We start from the raw sequence: 21,090 nt of genomic DNA on the forward strand, positions 1-21,090 counted from the left end.
AAAGAGTAAAGTGACAATACAGTTCAAAAATCTTGTTAGATGCTGTGGAAAGCTCACCTGGCAGTAGTGACAGGTGCCATGAACTGAGGGATTTTATAGACATTTACATTTTCCCTTGTCCTCACCTTCCAGATGAGGCAGCTGTGGCCCAGAGAGGTTAGGGAACTTACCAAGGTCACACAGCAAGTTGGCAAGAGGGTTGGGGTTTCAGTCTGGGCTCTCTGACTCTGCAGCTGAGTGCCTGCCAGTGCTGCGTTGTCTCAAGGTATTTGGCGCGTGTTGATGCAACATCACTCACCCTCCTTGAGTTCTCTGCCATTTCTCAGAGCGTTTGTCTGTGTGTCCTGATTTGAGAATTAGTTAAGCTCTCGCACTCTCCAGGGTGCAGTGCTTGGAATTCAGGCACTGGAGGAAGTTGCTGCCTCCTTCCTGGAGCCCGCAGCCGGATCCCACAGATCCTGCTCTGTTGGACAGTGAGGACAGGAGGTGTGGCCCAGGGGTTGGCTGGATGGTAGTGGGGTGCAGAGTAGACAGGGCTGTGATTGCTCTCTAGGCCCATGCTTCTTGTCAGTTCCCAGGCACTGAGCCCGGGACTTCCCCCACCAAGGCATCCTGTCCTATTTCCCCCATTGCCTTCTGCCCTCTTAGGATCTATAGCTATTTAGAAATGTGAGCACAGAGGCCTTTTCAGAGAGAGAGAAGTCCTGCTCCTCAGTATTCCCAGGATCCTAGCTTACTGGAGAGATTAAAAGGCTGGATTACGTGGGAAGGAGAGGCAAGTGGACTGGGACACTTTAGATCTAATTGCTAATGACTCCTAGAATATGTCCTTCCAGATGTCCTCATGTTCATTCAGAGGCACTGCCTGCCTTTGTGAGGGGTCGTGCAGTGTTGAATGATGTGTTATCAGTGCAATGCAATAGCCAGGTGACGTCATGAAAATCCTCGCTTTCTGAGAACACGTTCGCAGTCAAGAATGCGGTGCTGGAGAGACCGGAGGGTCTGGGGGTGCTGCACAATTCAGCTTCTATTGTGTAACTCCTGGGTTTATTGGCCGTTTGTTGCTGTTCTCTTTGACAAAGTTCGATTTTTTTTTTTAAACTTTCTGATTGGAAATCAGTAGTTTAAGCCTGCTAATCTCCTCTTTGGCTTGGCGTGTGGATCATGGAAAGTCCACAGCACTTACTCTGTTTCCAAATGTTCTCTCAGTTCCAGAAGTTCAGAAATGTAATCAGCCCCCAATTTTTTATAAGATTGTATAATTTTTACCTTAATTACAATAATAAAGGTTCTGAGATCTATTACATAGATACCTTTTCTTAGTTTACTTTTTAAAAATGTATTTTTAATTGTGGCAAAATATATGTAACATAAAATGGTTTACCATTTTAACCATTTCCAGTGTACAGCTCTGTGGTGTTAACTACATTCATGTTGTGCAGCCATCACCACCATCCAACTTTAGAACGCTCTTCATCTTGCAAAACTGAAACTCTGAAAACTACTTTCTGTCTCTATGAATTTGACTTCTCTGACTGCCTCATATAAGTGAAATCTTACAGTATTTGCCATTTTGTGACTGGCTTTTTTTGGGGGGGAGGGATGGAGTTTTGCTCTTCTTGCCCAGGCTGGAGTTCAATGAGAAGTCACAGAGCTGTACATTGGTAAAAATTATACAATCTTATAAAAAATTGGGGGCTGCTCACTGCAGCTTCCACCTCCTGGGTTCAAGCTATTCTCCTGCCTCAGCCTCCCAAATAGCTGGGATTACAGGCACTTGCTACCACGCCTGGCTAATTTTTATGTTTTTAGTAGAGATAGGGTTTCACCATGTTGGCCAGGCTGGTCTCAAACTTCTGACCTCAGGTGATCTGCCCGCCTTGGCCTCCCAAAGTGCTGGGGTTACAGGCATGAGCCACCGCGCCCAGCCTGTGACTGGCTATTTCACTTAGCATAATGTTCTCAAGGTTTATCTATGTTGTCGCCTGTGTCAGAATTTCTTTCCTTTTTAAAGCTGAATAATGTTTCATTGTATGAATATATGTGAGATGTATATACATACAATGTGTTGCAATGTATACACATACATACACACATATACATGACGTTTTGTTAATCAGTTCATCTGTTGGTGGATACTTGGGTTACTTCTGCGTTTTGGCTCTTGTGAACAATGCTGCTGTGAACATACGTGTATAAATATGTGTTAGCCGGGTGCAGTGGCTCATGCCTGTAAGCCCAGCACTTTGGGAGACCAAGGTGGGCAGATCACCTGAGGTCAGGAGTTCGAGACCAGCCTGGCCAACGTGGTGAAACCCCATCTCTACTAAAAATACAAAAATTAGCTGGACATGGTGGCGGGTGCCTGTAATCCCAGCTCCTCGGAGGCTGAGGCAGGAGAATCACTTGAATCCAGGAGACAGAGGTTGCAGTGAGATGAGATCACACCACTGCACTCCAACCTGGGCAACAGAGTGAGACTTCATCTCAAAAAAAATAAAAATAAATAAATATGGCCGGATACAGTGATTCATGCCTGTAATCCCAGCACTTTGGGAGGCCGAGACAGGCGGATCATGAGGTCAGGAGATCAAGACCATCCTGGCTAACACGGTGAAACCCTGTCTGTACTAAAAATAGAAAAAAATTGGCCGGGCGCGGTGGCGGGCACCTGTAGTCCCAGCTACTTGGGAGGCTGAGGCAGGAGAATGGCGTGAACCCGGGAGGCGGAGCTTGCAGTGAGCCGAGATCACGCCACTGCACTCCAGCCTGGGTGACGGAGCAAGACTTCGCCTCAAAAAAAAAAAAATTAATAAATAAATAAATAAATAAATAAGTGTTCGTTGCCCCTGCTTTCCATTCTGTTAGGTACATACCCAGAAGGAGAATTGCTAGATCACATGGTAATTTATCTGTTTTTCTGAGACAAGGTCTCTTTCTCAGGCTGGAGCGCAGTGGTGCGATCTCAGCTTACTGCAGCCTCTATTTCCTGGCTCAAGTGATTCTCCAGCCTCAGCCTCCCAAGTAGTTGGGACCAGAGGCATGAGCCACTGCACCCAGCTCATTTTTGTATTTTTAGTAGAGACAAGGGTTTGCCACATTGCTCAGGCTGGTCTTAAACTCCTGAATTCAAAGCAGTCCACCCACCTTGGCCTCCCATAGTGTTGGGATTACTGGCATGAGCCACTGCGCCTGGCCTGGTAATTCTATTTTTAATTTTTTGAGAAACTGCCATCTGTTTTCCACTATTTTACATTCCCACTAGCAGTGCAGAAGGGTTCCAATTTCTCCACATCATCATCAACACTTACTGTTGTTTTTGTTTTTGCTTTTAATAGTAGCCAACCTAATGGGTGTGAAGTGGTATTTCATTGTGGTTTTGGTTTGCATTTCCCTAGTGATGAGTGATGTTGAGAATTTATAGATACACTTTTTTTTTTTTTTTGAGATGGAGTTTTCTTGCTCTGTTGCGCAGGCTGGAGTGCAGTAGCACGATCTCAGCTCACTGCAACCGCCACCTCCCAGATTCAAGTGGTTCTCGTGCCTCAGCCTCCCAAGTAGCTGGGATTACAGGCGCCCGCCACCATGCCCGGCTAACTTTTGTATTTTTAGTAGAGTTGGTGTTTCATCGTGTTGGCCAGGTTGATTTCGAACTCCTGACCTCAGGTGATCCACCGGCTCGGCCTCCCAAAGTGCTGGGATTATAGGCATTAAGCACTCAACCCAGCCCATACGCTTTTTAAAAAGCCAACTCCTCATGCCAGTTCAAAGCTAGAGAGGCAGTCGAGTGTAACATTCAAGGAACTGATCTTAGAAGCCAAATTCCCTGGTTTTAATCCTGTCTGCTCTCCTTACTAACTTGGTGACTGTGAGTCAGTGACAAGACCTCTCTGTGCTTCAGTTTCCTGTCTGTAAAATGGGATAAATGACCTAATCTCATCAGGTTACCAGGATAACTCAATGAATTGATAGAGATAAGTCCCATAGCATGTGTGAGACTGTGTGTTTGGTAAGTGCTGGGCGTCGGTACTGCCAGTGAACAGAGCAGAATCTGCTGCATTCCATCCTCCCGGGATGCCTTTCTTCTCTGCTTAGTCTTTTTCAAGTAAAGCAAAGGCCTTGGGAGGTTGAAGTGAGATGGTGGCTGGAACCTGGTGGGTTTTCACACCCCAAAGGTGGGTGTGTCAAGGGGAAGAAGAACACAGGCAGTGTCTGTCCGATGTCCCTCCTGGAACTTGGCATGTCTGGTTTCAAGAGTGAGTGTTTGCAGAACTGGCAACCAGAAGACAGGAACAAGGCCTGGGAATGGAGCGGAAAGGTAGCTGCTATATATAGTTCCTTCAGCCAGTAACAATTAGAGCGAATAGCCATCTGGATGATGAATGGCTCCTAATTGCCTTAAATTACGGCAGTTAGCTAAGGGTTTCTGTTGCTACATGGGTTACCATAGGCCGCTGCGCCCTGTGGGCCTGCATAACTGTCCTCAGGCCTGCGTCCCCTGAGTCTCGGCACTTGGGCCTCCATACAGTGCCATATTTGGTAGGACATCCCCCTGATCCCAGAGATACCCGGGCTTCTCTGCTACTGGGGTTAATTCCATGAGCATCAGAAGGACCCTAGGTTACAGCTTCCCCTTTTCTTCCCAGAGCAGATTTCCAACTTGGTCTGGGAAGAACCAGGTTCTTCTTCTAAGGGAGATGTCATGGGAGAACGTAATCTCCATCTCTGATCCTTCTTTAAAGCCTAATCCAGTTTCCTTAGCAAGGCAGGAAGGTCAGGTGTAGTGAGGGAAAGAAGAACTTCTGCCTCTTCCTGCCTTCATCTGGTTAACATGCTTCTCAGGGCCCAGCTTAAAAGTTAGTTCCTCAAGAAATCATTCCCCAACTCCCTGAAGGGGGACAGGTTCAGTGTTTGCCTTCTCTTATAGGGCAATATCCTTTTCTTTTTTCTTTTTTCTTTTTTTTTTTTTTGAGACGAAGTTTCGCTCTTGTTACCCAGGCTGGAGTGCAATGACACGATCTTGGCCCTCTGCAACCTCTACCTCCCAGGTTCAAGCGATTCTCCTGCCTCAGCCTCCCGAGTAGCTGGGATTACAGGCATGTGCCACCAAGCCCGCCTAATTTTGTATTTTTAGTAGAGACGGGGGTTCTCCATGTTGGTCAGGCTGGTCTCAAACTCCCGACCTCAGGTGATCCACCTGCCTCGGCCTCCCAAAGTGCTGGGATTACAGGTGTGAGCCACCGTGCCCAGCCCAGCAATATCCTTTTCTTTTGAATCAGTTGTTCAGTTGTAATTAGTTAATACCTCTTGTTATTTCTGCATAATGTCAGCTTAGGAGGTTTTTCTTTTCTCTTTTAAGCCCCTTCCATTCTAGGAAGCCTGGAACTTTTCTAGAGCAGCAGTTCCCAAAGTGTGATCCCTGGAAATATTTGAGATCCTCTCAGGAGATCTGCAAGGTCAAAACTTCATAATAAGGCTACGATTGTGCCACTGTATTCCAGCCTGGGCAACAGAAAGAGTGAGACTCTGTCTAAAATAAAATAAAAAGTATCCAAGCTGAAGCACAGAAGGAAAAAAAGCTTGAAAAAAATAAAAGGACTTTAGCAATTTGTGGGACATATTAATCAGTCTAAGAAATGTGTATTTGCATTCCCATAAAAAGGAGATAGAGAGATTAGGAAATATATTTGAAGACATAATGGCTGAAAAATTCCAAAGTTGATGAAAATATCACCCACAGATCCAAGAATCCCACTAAATCCAGGAAAATCATACGGAAAACCACACCTAGATACATCATAGTCAAACTGCTGAAAACAAAAGATGAGAAAAACCTTAAAATCAGCCAGGGAATAACATACAAGAGAACAATAGGAATTACATACAGGAGAACAATAAGAATACTGCAGACTTCTCTGATGAGACAATATAAGCCAAAACATCATTGAATGACATAGCTAAGGTGCTGAAAGGGAGAAATACTGTCAACTTACAATTCTGTATCCAACCACAACTATCCTTAAAATGAGGATGAAATCCAAACATTTTCAGATAAAATAAATTGCTTAGAGAAAGTATCACTAGCACAGTTACACAATAAGAAATGTTAAAATAAAATGGTCAGGGCCGGGCGTGGTGGCCCATGCCTGTAATCCCAGCACTTTGGGAGGCTGAGATGAGCGGATCATGAGGTCAGGAGTTCAAGACCAGCCTGGCCAACATGGGGAAACCGTGTCTCTATTAAAAACACAAAAATTAGCCAGGCTGGTGGTGCGTGCCTGCAGTCCCAGCTACTCAGGAGGCTGAAGCAGGAGAATCGCTTGAACCCAGGAGGTAGAGGTTGCCGTGAGTTGAGATTGTGCCACTGCACTCTAGCCTGGGTGACAGAGCGTGACTCTGTCTCAAAAAAATAAAATAAAATAAATTTTTCAGGCCGAAGGAAGATGACATCAGGTGGAAACTTAGATCTACGTGAGAAATTAAGAGCATCAACAATAGAAAAAACTAAAAATGTCTTCATTTCTTTAAAAGATAGTTGACTGTTTAGAGCAAACGTAATAATGGTGTATTGTGGATGATTTTTTTTTTTTAAGCGGAACAGAAAGGAAAAGGAAGTAAGAAACAGATAAGACAAATAGACAACAAATGACAAGTTGGTAGACTTAAAACCGGCTATATCAATAATTCAGTGAAAGTAAATGGACTAAATACTTTAATTAAAAAGTAGAAAAAAAGAACAAGATTCAAGTGTATAGCCTGCCTATAACAGGTTCACTTTAAATATAAATACTCACATAGGTTACAGGTAAAAGGATATGAAGGATATACCATACCAATACTAATCACAAGAATATTGGAATAGCTGTCAGCATGGCATACAGAGAGTTTTTACAATAATAGGGTGATTCATCAAAAAGACATGACCATCCTAAATGTGTGGACACCTAGTGGCTGAGTTCAAATACCTGAATAAATGACTGGATCCAGTAGAGCAGGCTTTCCAGCTCTTTGCAGGGGGGCGGGACAGATGGAGCCATTTCCTCATTCCTGTCCTGATCTCCTTTGAGTCGCTGGCAAGGGCAGAAGTGGGCAGAAGCAAGCTGACCTCCATGGCCTCATTCTGTGCTCAGCATTGAGACCATGTGTGTCCTCCTTGTCCTCTGAGATGGCAGACCCTGGGACCCTCTGATAGGAGCCCCTGCCAACAGCTCCCACAGGGTACCCCACCCTAGCTCTTCTTGCCATGAAGAGAGCTTTCTGGAACCTGCCAAGCTCACGTGTGATGCCAGTCGGGACTTGGGGCCATGCTCACTGAAGTTGGCAGGGGCTGGGGTCCTGGAGTGGTGGATGGCATCATTGTCAGTCTCTGGGAACTCCAGGTGTCCTAGGACACAGAAGAAGGTGGCAGTGTCTGCCCTCACGCTGGTTCCTGCCATTCAGATACTGACAGGAGCTGAGTCAGCACCAGGTGGGGCAGCGGGGAGGGGAATTTTTAAGCAATAATGAAAAGTTGCCTGGAAGAGGAGGAGAAGATTCCTGGATAGGCTGTGTCTGGGGGCAAAGAATTCCATCATTTACAGGCAGTCCCATTTGCACTGACATTCCATGTGAGAAATGATTTTTCCTTCTTAAAATATTGTGGTAAAATATACATAACATAAAGTTAATCATCGTAACCATTTTCAGTGGTAGAGTTTAGTGCATTAAGTATATTGTTATTGTGCAACCATCACCAGCATCCGTCTCCTGAACTCTTTTCATCTTCCTGCACGGGAACCCTACACCCATTAAACAACTCCCCATTCCAGCCTGCCCCAAGCCCCTGGAAACTACTCTTCTATCTCTGGCTCTATGAATTTCACTACTCTAGATACCTCATATAAATGAAATCCCATAGTGTTTGTCCTTTGTGACAGGTTGTTTCACTTAGCATTATGTGAAATAATACATAAGACTCATCCATGTTGTAGCCTGTGTCAAAATTGCCTTCCTTTTTAAGGGCAAATCATATTCCATTGTATGTTGATATCACATTTTGTTTTTCTGCTCATCTGTCGATGGACACTTGAGTTGCTTTCACCTTTTAGCTATTTGTGAATAATGCTGCTATGAATGTGAGTGGACAGCAATGATTTTTTGTTTTGTTTTGTTTTAAGGTAATAAGATGAATATAGGGATAGGAATTAGTGGCTCAGGACACCGACCTGATAGTCTTATTTGTTGTTGTTGTTTTTAGATGGAGTCTCGCTCTGTAGCCCAGGTTGGAGTGCAGTGGTACGATCTCAGCTCACTGTATCCTCTGCCTCCTGGGTCCTGGTTCAAGCAATTCTCCTGCTTCAGCCTTCCAGGTAGCTGGGATTACAGGCACATGCCACCACGCCCAGCTAATTTTTGTATTTTTAGTAGAGACGGGGTTTCACCATGTTGGGCAGGCTGGTCTTGAACTCCTGACCTCATGATCTGCCTGCCTTGGCCTCCCAAAGTGCTGGGATTACAGGTGTGAGCCACCACACCCGGCCGGACCTAATAGTCTTATTTCGCATTTGTAGAAACCTGGAACAAAAATAAGCATCTGGGAAAGTTTATTCTTGCAAATCTGCATTTTTGAAGGGACAGAGCTGCTGAGAGCCTTTGGTGGTTGAGGTCTCTTGACTCATTCCCACCCTACTATGCACTGGCCATATATGCAGGCCAGTGTCTGAGTTAAGGTGTCGTTTCTTGCTTTGGTTATTGCGACAGTCAGCTAACGGTAACCAGGCTCCAAGATCCTTTTCCAGCAATCTCTTGTTGCAACTACTTTTGGAATTTTCTTCCACAGGGCTTTCCAGAGCAAATTGCTCTCCTTCTCAGAAATTGCTCATGGTTCTCCAGTGCTCACAGAAAACCCCACAATATCTTAGCATGACTCAGGGCCCCCATTGGTCTTCCCAGTCTTCTCCGCCTCTCCTTTCCTTCATTCTCTCATTTACCTCTTGGTTCATTTGTTCACCCTGTGATCTGTATTTTGTATTTGTTTTTCACATGTATGTCTCATACTGACTCACTCGGATACTGTGCTCTCCAGGACTTAAGAGCAGGCATGTTTATGATGGAAAGAATCTTATATTTTGGGGTCTCCTTAGCTCTTCATTGAAACCTTGTAAGGTAAATTGTTTCATCCCCAATTGGCAAGTTAGGAAATTGAGCTTTCACAGTTCAGAGAAATGGGTTTGCAATTATGGTCCTTGGAGCAAATTTAGAACCAGCACCAGGGTGTTCCTCTGAGTGAGATTGTGGCTTTTTGAGACACTAGGAAGCCGGAGGTAGCAAGAATAAATGCCCAGGGGCTCTGAATCTGCTTTGTCTCTGCAAGTAAAGGTGAGACCTTGCCGGGGCTCAGTTTGATTGAAGAATAATGAAAGGCCAGTGCTTGTAGATATTCCCTTAACAAAAGCCTGAGTGTGGTATAGCATTAAGTTGGCTGCTTTCTCCACTCTGAAAGGCTATCGAATGAGAATGTAAGCTCATGTTGGCAGGAATATTCTCCCCACTTTACAGGGAACCCAGGAGTGAGGGGAAAGCCTTACCAAAATTTGTTGCATTCGTGCTGATAAATCCTGAACCCTCAGCTGGGTGGGTCAGGAAGTTAGAACACGTGGGTGGATGTGGACTTCTCCCTCAAATGTGCAACCCACTGAAACGCTGCTGCTCAACACAGAGTGGGACCAGAAACACCTGCAGAGTTGAGTATCTTGCTCAAGGTCTCCCAACTAACAGAAAGCGGAGCTGAGCCTTTTGCAATTTAGGAGTCCGAGTTCAGCGCAGCCTCTAACACATCTGCCTCTTGGATGGCTTTGGCATAAGTTGCAGCCTTGGGAGCATTAACTGGCCTCAGTGATCTCACTCACAAAGTGTGCATAATAACATCTGCCTCACTGGGCCGTCACAGAGACCAGCGAGCTAATCAGGTAAAGCAGTCAGCAGGGGCTAGAACAGAATGGGTTATGAATGATGCTGTTTCCTGGTACACCCCTTCTTCACTTGCTGGTGAACAACAAGCACTTGGGACTTGCTCCCCATGGTCAAGATTCTTGGTTGATCTGGATCAATAGATGTATATAGTGGTGGAGGCACTATCTCTAGAGGGTGAAGAGTCTGATTGGATAGGAATGCCACGCAACTATAGTCATTCCTCCTTTCTTTTTTAGAGCATTACCACTGACCTGCAATCTTAGAGTGGATGTGGGGAGTTTTTCTTTTTTTTTCTTTTCTTTTCTTTTTTTAAGACGGAGTCTTGCTCTGTCATCCAGGCTGGAGTCCAGTGGCATAATCTCAGCTCACTGCAACCTCCGCCTCCCAGGTTCAAGTAATTCTGCCTCAGTCTCCCAAGTAGCTGGGACTACAGGCGCGCCACCATGCCCGGCTAATTTTTGTATTTTTAGTAGAGATGGGGTTTCATCACCATATTGGCCAGGCTGGTCTCGAACTCCTGACCTCATAATCCGCCCGCCTCGGCCTCCCAAAGTGCTGAGATTACAAGCATAAACCACCGCGCCTGGCCTGTGGGGAGTTTTTTCACTTCCCTTTCCCCAAAAGTACTTGCATGACCTCAGTGTCTGGTGCCCCTGTTTGCAAAAGCATCTGTTATGCCCTCAGTCAGCACAGCTGGCATCCACCTTAGGCTGTCTGGGCTCCACCCCTCATCCACCTGCAATAAAGCAGAAAAACGTCTTTGAGAGAATCAGCTTTTTCTGGCACGAACAGGTGTACGTTGTTGCTCTTTCCGTCCTGATAAGTTGGTCTTGCCCCGTGGCTCCCCCTCTGTCAAGTACTTGGTTTCTTCCTTCCCCCTTGGTGATATCTCGGTCAGGAAGAAAGTCCTCTCCTAGAGCTTCCAGGAGACCACTTGATTGCACTGCTGACTGATAACCCAATTTACCTTGAGCAGAGACCTGTAGTTTTGTGTTATTCTTAGGATTTAACATACGCTGCCCTCAAGGCCCAAGGGACAAACAGAAAGCCTGGTTATGCTGAGCCCAAGTGGGATAGCATCTAGAAGGCTTTGAGGTTTTGGAAAAGCAACGTGAGCTTATTTTCTTATTTTATATGTTTAAAAGGGTTCCCTTCTTCTCATGAGGCAGGACTTCAAAGGCAGCATTCCAGACCACACTTCCTTTTGGTAAATCTTAACCAGTGTAAATGTTTACTTTTGTGTTGTAAATCCTAGGAGGTGAGGGGAGAAGGAATGTCCGAAGCAGGTGTCCTGCCAGCAAAAGTTAAAACTTAATCTGCTGCTTTAGGCGTTTGGGAGGAAGGGGAGTGTTTATAATTAACAAGCCATGCTAATGAACCTGGAGGTAGAACCTTTTTGCCGGGTTCTGCAAATTCCTGGACCCACTGGAATAAGAGGATTTAGGAAAGCCTGCCTTGCTTCTTCCCCTGCCAGGGAGGTCAGCGCATGAAAATGGAAGGAATGAGCAAAACAGTGATTCAAAGGGTAGAAAGATAAAGGGGAAAGTGAAATGATAGAAAGCAGTATTACTTAAAAACTGTGGCTTTTGGCTGGGCGTGGTAGCTCACACCTGTAATCCTAACACTTTGGGAGGCGGAGGCAGGCGGATCACCTGAGGTCAGGTGTTTGAGACCGGCCTGGCCAACATGGTGAAACCCTGTCTCTACTAAAAATACAAAAATTAGCCAGGCATGGTGGCGCCTGTAATCCCAGCTACTTGGGAGGCTGAGGCACGAGAATCGCTTGAACCTGGGAGGTGGAGGCTGCAGTGAGCCGAGATCACACCACTGTACTCCAGGCTGGGTGACAGTGTGAGACCCTGTCTCAAAAAAAAAAAAAAAAAAAAGCAGCTGTGGCTTTGGTTAAAAATGTAAATTCCAAAAAAGATTACTAAAAGAAATGGTCCCATTCCCCTGCCACCCTCACTCACCAGGAATGCAGCAATGCATTGGACAGGAGGGTCTTGGCAATTGGCTTGGGACCCGCACTGTCTAGGAAAGAAACTTCTGGTTTCCTTGTGCTGTCTGAGCAACATCCCCTTGGAAGAAGTCCTTGAAAAACTGAGATGTTCTGTGGAGGGAGGCTACTCATGAGTTGTGAAACTTAGGCAAAGGCATTCACCTTTTATGAGAGTCAGTTTTCTTCTTATCAATAAAATGGAGCTAACAATAGGCACCTTCAGAATTATGAGGATTCATTGGCTCGTGTTTTCTCAACACAGTGTTTGGCAATCAGTTGTTCTTTTTTTTTTTTTTTTTTTTTTTGAGGCGGAGTCTCGCTCTGTCGCCCAGGCTGGAGTGCAGTGGCGCGATCTGGGCTCACTGCAAGCTCCGCCTCCCGGGTTCCCGCCATTCTCCTGCCTCAGCCTCCCGAGTAGCTGGGACTACAGGCGCCGCCACCACGCCCGGCTAATTTTTTTGTATTTTTAGTGGAGACGGGGTTTCATTGTGTTAGCCAGGATGGTCTCGATCTCCTGACCTCGTGATCCGCCCGTCTCGGCCTCCCAAAGTGCTGGGATTACAGGCTTGAGCCACCGCGCCCGGCCAATCAGTTGTTCTTGAGTTCACTATTGTTACCCCTACTTCTATGCACCCACCATATATGCATGGAATGTGCTAGAAGGAGAAGAGGTTGTGGGAGGTGATCCTGGGGCAATACAGCTAAGACCTCCCTCCATCCCACATGCACTCATTCTTCTCTTTCCTCTGAAAGAAGGAAACCTCTAGAAGAGGTTGGGGCTGTAGGAGGAAAAGGGACATGGAGCAGAGAGAAGGATGCAGTGAGGGTGTTTGGGACTGTTGGCAGGCAGCAGTCGGGTTTGGGGCCTACAGGGCTCTGCAAATGAGGAAGCCAGAGGTGGGTGAAGTGTTGGCCATACCTCTCCCCTAAAGCTGCAGAATCGTCTGACCGTAAGAGGAGCTGGTGCATTCACAATCCTCTACAACCAGTCCTTCCCCTGACCTTCCCCGAAGCCTTGAACCCTCAATGCTGAGCTGCCAAGACGTGAGCTGGGTGACCAACATAGCCATTCTCCAGTTTGGGGTTGTCAGTATGTCCACCCCTTCCCCATTCCTCGAGGGAGTCATGCTTCAGAACTGCAGCCCTGCCACTTCCTCACTTGAGCCTTGTGTGTAAGAGCGCCGGCCCAGCAAACAGCCCAAATCTCTCTCCCTGGGGACTGTGTGGATACATTTTGGGGCATCCATGCGGTGGAGTGCCTTGTGGACATTGACAAGTCTAAGGTAGAGCTACAGGTGCTCATAGGGAAAGGAGTCCAAGATACATGATGGAGCATTCAGCAAGATTCAGAACAGTAGGTTATATGTTTAAAGAATGGAGTTAAAAGTATACACTCCCATCAACTAGAGTTTTACAGATGGGCTTCAAGGAATTATCTGTTCCATAGAAATGTTTGGCCCACACGGTATTGAAATAGCTGCTGCTCCAGGACCACCCTTTGAAAGCTTGTGTTCACTGCAGTCCACCCTTCCTACTTCACTGGGTTACCTGCCTGGGTCATGCTGGAATCTGAGTTTGCAACCCCAAGACAACTGAGAGTGAGCTGAGGGAAATTGTATATGTCCTACAGTGTAATTGATCAGTTTTAAGGTGAACTTGTTTTGCCTGTTAACATCTTCAAATGTGAGGTACTCTTATCAATGCTGTTGGCCATTGCTGTCGTTGCTTGCACATGCACAAATGATGTCGTTCCTGTTAAGGTAACGAGATAGCTGTGGCCCCTCTGTGTTTTCATCAAAAACCATGGAAAAACCATTTGCAAACAGGTCTTTGTTCTTATTGAAAAACTTTCTTTAACATCTTCTGGTGAAGTCAAGAAAGTGCTAGAATCAAAATTCAAAGTAATTGTCAGTGGCTTGGAAGAGAATCACGGAAACATCATCAGAATTCTCTTTCAAGAAATGCTGCCAGTGGCTCATGCTTCAGAGCTGAGAAGGGACTCAATCTTATACCTTAGTTCATTCATTTCACTTATCTTCCTTGTCATATGTGGAAAAGAGAGTCATATAATAAAGTCCATATCTAAAAAAGTCTGAGCTTTTTCAGTACATATAAATATTCTAAGTTAAAGAAAGCTTTGGGTCATAACTTATTGGTAGTGTTTACCTTCCTGGTTGCATCTAGAATAATCCTGTTTATAAGTGATGCTTTCTTAGTAATGAAGTAGAGTGTATGTGTGTGTATTTGATCAGCACGTATATGTGTTTATGTGTGCACATGCATGTGCGCTGGGTTAGTGTACCTGCTGATATGTCTGTGAAAACATTTCTGGGAGGGCACACTGGAAATAGTAACTTCCCTGTAACTTAAGGGTTTGCAGAGTAGGTGAGGAAGGAAGAGTTTCTTGTTACTTGTTTTTGCGGGTTACTTCTGTATGTTTTTGGTTTTTTCTTTTTCTTTTCTTTTTTTATTTAATTAATTGATTGATTGATTGATTGATTTTACTTTTTTTTTTGAGACAGAGTCTCACTCTGTCGCCCAGGCTGGAGTGCAGTGGCACAATCTCAGCTCACTGTAACCTCTGTTTCCCAGGCTCAAGCGATCCTCCTGTCTCAGCTCCCCCAAGTAACCTGGGACTGAAGGCGTGCGCCACCACGCCAGGCTAATTTTTGCATTTTTTGTAGAGACAGGGTTTCACCATGTTGGCCATGCTGGTCTCAAACTCCTGGGCTCAAGTAATCTACCCTCCTTGGTCTTCCACAGGGCTGGGATTACAGGCATGAGCCACCGTGCCTGGCATTTTTCACTTTTATAAAAAATGGTGGGGGAACCCTTCAAGTCTCAAGCCCCACCTCAGAACTCCTGACTTCAGTATCCCTGGGGATGGCACCCCAGGTGCCAGGCAGCCAGATTTTGTTCTCTGTCTAACCAGGCTGAAAGCCAACTGGCATCTCTAGGGGACCAAGGACTCCATGAAGCTCACAGGGTTTTTTAAGAAACTGCGAATTCACTAACCAATTGGTATCTCCTTGCCCTCCTCTTTCCCTTTCTCCTCTCCTTCCTCAAATATTTTTTGAGTACCTCCCCTATGTATAATGTCAAGCATGCATCCACAGACCTTCTTTTCCTGTCAGGAGCTGGGAGTGGATGGTGCCTATTTTGCACCCTTGAGATGCATGGAAAACGTGCATTCTTATAACCCTTGGCCATCTCTTCATACCTTTATGCCTGAGAATGCACCTTGGTGCTGTGAGCCCTTTGTGGAGAATGCGACTTCTTCTCCCAGACAAGATCTCATTGTGAGGCCAGGTGTAGGTTTAGAGGTTCGTAATGATGGGCAGCACCTCTGTGACCTTTGCAACCTGGAGAGGCTGCTCTGAAGTGCTGTTAGTCCAGAAACACTGAGCTCTGTACTGGTGTGACTGTTGGTCTGTCCTGAAGGAGAGAGTGCAGGAGAGCGCATCCCCCCGCCCAGGCTTTACCTGCACAGCTTCCCCATTTATCAGCCCAGGTTCATTATGCTAGGGGCTTAGAAATTGCTATCCCTTCTATGCTGGGGACTCAGAAGTCGCTATCCCTTACCAGCCCCCTTCCACTCCTTCAAAATGAACTTATTACAAGATTCTTATAGAACGAGAGCCTGATCATCTCCTTGCAAAGAATACTTTAATGTTCTGTCATGGCTCTTAAAGTCTACTTTCCCTGGCCTGGCAAGGGGGCTCATGCCTATAATCACAACAGTTTGCGAAGCCAAGACCGGGGAGGATCCCTTGAGCCCAGGAGGTGGAGACCAGCCTGGGCAACATAGCAAGACCTCATCCTTACTGAAAAAAAAAAGCCAGGTATAGTGGTACACACCTGTGGTCCCAGCTACTGGTGAGGCTGAGGAGGGAGGACCATTTAAGCCCAGGAGTTCAAGCTTGAAGTGAGCTATGGTGATACCCCTGCACTCCAGCCTAGGTGACAGAGGAAGACCCTGTCTCCACAAAACAAAAAAACAAAAAAACAAAAAACAAAAAACAAAAGCCTTTTCTCTCCCTAATGTGGCTCACAGGACACTCAACAACATAGGATTGACCCTGATTTTGCCTCTCCAGCCCCATCCTGTTTCTCTGCCCCACCCCCACTGCACTCTGGCAACAGGTCTTGAGAGACATTGCAACCTTGTGCATTATAGAGATTTGCAAATGCTGGTCCCTCTAACAAGAGTTATGTTTCCTGCTCTCTTCACCTACTTACACCTACTCATCCTTCAGCGCTGAGTTTAATCACACTCACTCGGGAAGCCTTCTCTAACCGTGAGGAGTAAGACCAGACCCTCCCCACTCCACCCCCATTTACAGTCTCATGCTCCTGTGTGTTGCTGCTTTGTAGAATTGCCCAAATTATTTCTGTGTCTGCTTTCTCCACTGTGCTGCAAGCTCCTTAAGGACAGGGGGCTCTGGCTGTTTCTCACAAAACTGTATCCTCAGTGCCTGGCTCTAGTGAGTTCTGAACTTATATTTTGGGCAACTGAATGAATCAATGACTCTCCTGCTGAGCAGCAATGCTTCTCCCAAGAAGAAGGGTTAGGCCAAACTTCCAGCAGGGAGGCAGCTGAGGATGTGACTGAGCGCCTGAGGGCTTGGAACCCAGCAGAAGAAGCTGATTGGTGGGATGGAATGCCACAGGTCCCTCTGGCATCCTGGATACCGAGAGGGTGGGAATGTAAACTGGGCCCGGAGGCTTAATTCTTGAAATTTCACTGCAGCCTAGGAGAAGCCTGCAGGGAAGTGAACCTGACCTTGAGGTTCTAGCCTTTATTTTTTTTCCCCTCTCTAAAAAAAATTAAGATAAAAGGTGCCATCATGCAACACATTCTTTCTGAGGGAGCTGTCAGGTGAGGGCTTCTAAGTCACTCATAAGTCATTTCTAAGTACACTCATCACCCAGGCCTGCTTTTTGCTGGTGCAGGTGCATCTTCCAAGATTTCTCGGCATTGCACACCCTAGAGGAGTTGAAATTCCTGGTGGGTACTTCTTGGGCGCTAGCAGAGACATCCCAGGAGCAGTTCTCCTAATCACAAAAGATAATAGCAAGTGTTTATTGAACATCTAGGCCAGTCGTGGTGGCTCACGCCTGTAATCCCAGCTCTTAGGAGGCAGAGACTGGAGGATAGCTTGAGCCCAGGAGTTTGAGACCTGCCTGGGCAATATAGCGAGACTCCGTTCTCTAAAAAAAAAAGAATGAACGAACATCTAGAATGTCCTGGACAATGTACTAAGTACTTTATGTGTCTCGGATGAGCTGGGCTTCCCAGTACCCCTGTACTTGAGGAATTATTATGCTAATTAAACAGAAGAGGAATTAGGACTAAAGGAACTGAACTGATCTGCCTATAGTCACATAGCTGGAAGTGGAAGTGCTGGGATGGAATGTAGATCCATCCATCTAGTAGCTCCCAAACCTCTGTTCTGACCACTGCGTCACCTCCAAGTAGCCCTAGCAGCCAGCACTTGACTATTTCCAGTCTTCTTAGCACATCCCGTTCATTCACTCATTTAATTGTTTATAAAACTTGATCAGGAAGATATGATTACTTTCGTTTCTTAAATTACTAAACTGAGGCTTAGAGAAATTAACTAGCAGAACCAGGATACAAACACAGGTCCCTCTACCCACCAAGCCCTTGCTTTCCTCCCCCTAAGGGGAGAGGGGAGTCTGTGTCTGGTTATTGTAGGGACTGAAGGCCCCAGGGAAGCTGTTGGCCCCTCCGCAGGGGTAAGGACAAATGGGATGACATGACAAGGAGCTTTTCCAGCTGGGCTCCTGGTAGAAATCAGACTCTAAAAGCAGAGGGATGAGGGTGGGGTTCTGGGACCTGGGGAAGGAGGGAGCTCTTCTTTCCCCCTAGCTAGTTGCCTTGGGGAAAAGAATGCCAGTGTAGGCGCTGTTGAGGCTGTGAGGAGTGCAGTCATTTGATGTTAAGGAGAATGCCGTGTTTGCTTTTGCCAAGTGGTTCTGACTCCAAGTCAAGGGGTCTCTGGGTTTGGGGAACATTGTTCTATATGTGGTGGCTCGGGCAAGGGTGGCTTTCCCTGGTTCTGCCATTTACTAGCCCTGTCACCTTGGGTGAGTTACTTACCCTCTGTAAGCCTCAGTTTCTTCATCTGTAAAGTGGGAGAAATACAGTACTTCCTTCCCTGGGCGGTGAGGTCGAAATAAGGTACTGTTTGTAACTTAGCAGAGTACCCAGCCCATAGTCAAGGTGTAATGAGTATTCAGTTGCTGATGTAGTCCAGGTAACAAACACTTGGCAGATAATAGACGTTTAACTTAACCCTCACAACAACAGTATGAGACAAGTACCATTCTTTTTGTTTTTCTTTCTTTCTTTTTTTTTTTTTTTTCCAGACAGTCTCGCTCTGTTGTCCAGGCTGGAGTGCAATGGTGCAATCTCAGCTCACTGCAACCTCTGCCTCCTGGGTTCCAGTGAGTCTCCTGCCTCAGCCTCCCAAGTAGCTGGGATTACAGGCATGCGCCACCATGCCTGGCTAAGTTTTGTATTTTTAGTAGAGATGGAGTTTCATCACGTTGGCCAGGCTGGTCTTGAACTCCTGACCTCAGGTGATCCACCCACCTCAGCCTCCCAGAGTGCTGCTATTACAATTCACCCATTTAAAGCTTAGAATTAAGTGGCTCTTGGTATATTCAGAGTTGTGCAACCCTCACCACAATCACTTTTATAATATTTTCATCACCTCCCCACACAAAACTCTGCACCCCTTAGCAGTCATCCCCCAATCTTCACTTCCCTCCAGCCCTAGACAACCACTAATCTACTTTCTGCCTCTATAACTTTGCCTGTCCTAGACATTTCATATAAACGGAGTCATACAATACGTGACCTTTTGTGTCCGGCTTCTTTCAGTTAGCATGATGTTTTCAGCTTTCATCCATGTTGAGGCATGTAGCAGAACTTCATTGCTTTTCATTGCCAAATAATATTCCATTGTATGGATATGCCACATTTTGTTTATCCATTCATCAGTTTGTGGATATTTGGGTTATTCTCACTTTTCGGCTATTATGAATTCATGCTGCTATGAACATTCACGTATAAACTTTTGCACCTACGTACATTTTTCTTTCTTTTGGAGATCTGGTAGGGACTATTTTTCTCCTTGTTTTACAAATAAAGATATTGAGGCACAGAAAGATTAAGTTATTTGCCTGGGGCACACAGCAAATAAGTAACAGAGTCATAATTAGAACTCAGGTAGTCTGCCTCCAAAGTCTGTGCTGTTCATCAGTACCTCTCCTGAACACCTCCTTATAGCAGCTACTGTGCCAGGAGCCAGAGAGACTGGGGAGAGCAAAGCAGACACGTCCCTGTCCTTGTGAAACTTACAGGAAGACCACGGTGCGATAATCGAAGACATGGGAAATAATCACCGTGACAGCTGTGTTAAGGATTACAGTCGAGAGTTGCAAGGTTCTGGCAGGTAGACCGGTGGGCCCTGGGACTTGTCATCATCACAGTGGCCAGGGAAGGAAAGCTTCCCTGGAGAGGAGGTGCTTGCGCTAAGATCTGTAGGACACGTAAGTGCTAACCAGGCAGAGATGGAGGAAAGCAGCAGCTTTAAAGGGTGCAAGACTCGAGGGCAGGGCCAGTATAGTATGCAGGCTTCTGAAGTCAAGCGTTTACTCAGCAATTACTCACAAGGCTCCATGGATAATGGGTCCTAGGGACACTGCTAACTGAGAAAAATCTCTCCAGCCCAAGCAGCAGGCAGGAACACATCTTGCTGTCAGAGATCACTGATGTCCCAGTCTGAGAGACCCAAATTCCCATCCCTGCCTCTCATTTTCAACATCAAAAGGCTGATGTGCTTTAGATCTAAACCCAGGATGGCATTTTTCATCTCCTCTCCTCTAGGTAGCTGGCCTTTCAAATGCGGGAGAATATTATTCCTCTTCAAAGTGGTGCAGGTGTCATTTGCTGATTTAAAATATATATATATATATATATATTGGAAAAAGTAAGGCCTGGGTCACCAGATACAGACCTGCCAGGTGTTCAGATGCTGGTCCTTCCCTGGCCCCTTAAGTGAACCATGAAAAAGACCTGGGGATTCACCCACAGATAATGGAAGAAAGTTATGTTACCACTTGATGCCTGCTTTTGTGTCCACCCCATTTCCCCAGGTGGCATTGGTAGCTAATTATGATCACTCCACACAATTAGAGCTGTGCTGCCCCTTCCTTCCCCTAGCCAGTGGGCTTCAGTGCCCAGAGTGAAGCCTGCAACCTGTGTCAGACACCAGCATGTGTAATGGGAGGAAACAGCTTCTGTGTCCAGAGCACTGGTTCCAAGGGCGTCCTGTGTCAGACACCAGCATGTGTAATGGGAGGAAAGAGCTTCCATGTCCAGAGCACTGGTTCCAAGGGCATCTTCAGGCACTGAAATTGGCACCTTAGGCTTGGGGAAGTTTCATTGGAAGTGAATGGGGAGCACTGGGGGGACTTACTGAAAGAATTTCAGATGCAGGGAGTATTTGGCACAGCTTACCTCCAACTGGCCTGGTTTTATTCTGAATTGTTTGGAGCAGAGGAAGGGAGAGGGAAAACATAAAGATCAGGGTAATAGGTTCTAGGAACTGACAGAGCTGATGGAGTTGAACAGGGGAGGGACCATGGAAGGTAAGGCTATTGAGCAAAAATTAGGCTGTCAGCCTCTAGGAAGGCAGGCACTTGGCTGGATCCAAGTGGCAGTGTTAGGTGCTGTGGGAGAATGCACACCCACAAGTATGTGCACATTCCCTGCCTCCCGGGAGCTCACAGTTCAGCCAGTGATGCATGCACAGAAGTTTGAAGTAGTAACGTTAGACATGAGGTTGAATTCATGCTGACCGGATTTCTGTGGACTTCATGGCCCTGTAGGCTTTATAGGATCTAGAAAGGCAGAAACAGATGTGGTGGGGGATGGTTTGAAGAGTCGTGAATGACTCACTAAAGACGTTGAGGTGGGAAGGTATGCAGGGACTATACCACACTGTGTGGAGGAGGGGGTTCATGGAAAGGGTAAGAACTCCCAAAGGGTAGATGAAGAGCCCTGAAGACCCAGCTAAGGAAACTCATGAACGACTGGTAGCCACTGG

General features: G+C 46.2%; 1 protein-coding gene across 16 annotated transcripts in view; it reads left to right on the plus strand.

Moving 5' to 3' along the window:
- WWC1 (WW and C2 domain containing 1) overlaps positions 1–21,090 on the plus strand; it is a 175,539-nt gene that overhangs the window by 26,224 nt on the left and 128,225 nt on the right. The gene's annotated exons all lie outside the window — the stretch shown is intronic.

The sequence above is a fragment of the Macaca mulatta genome, chromosome 6, assembly GCF_049350105.2.
Source record: "Macaca mulatta isolate MMU2019108-1 chromosome 6, T2T-MMU8v2.0, whole genome shotgun sequence".
Taxonomy (NCBI): domain Eukaryota; kingdom Metazoa; phylum Chordata; class Mammalia; order Primates; family Cercopithecidae; genus Macaca; species Macaca mulatta.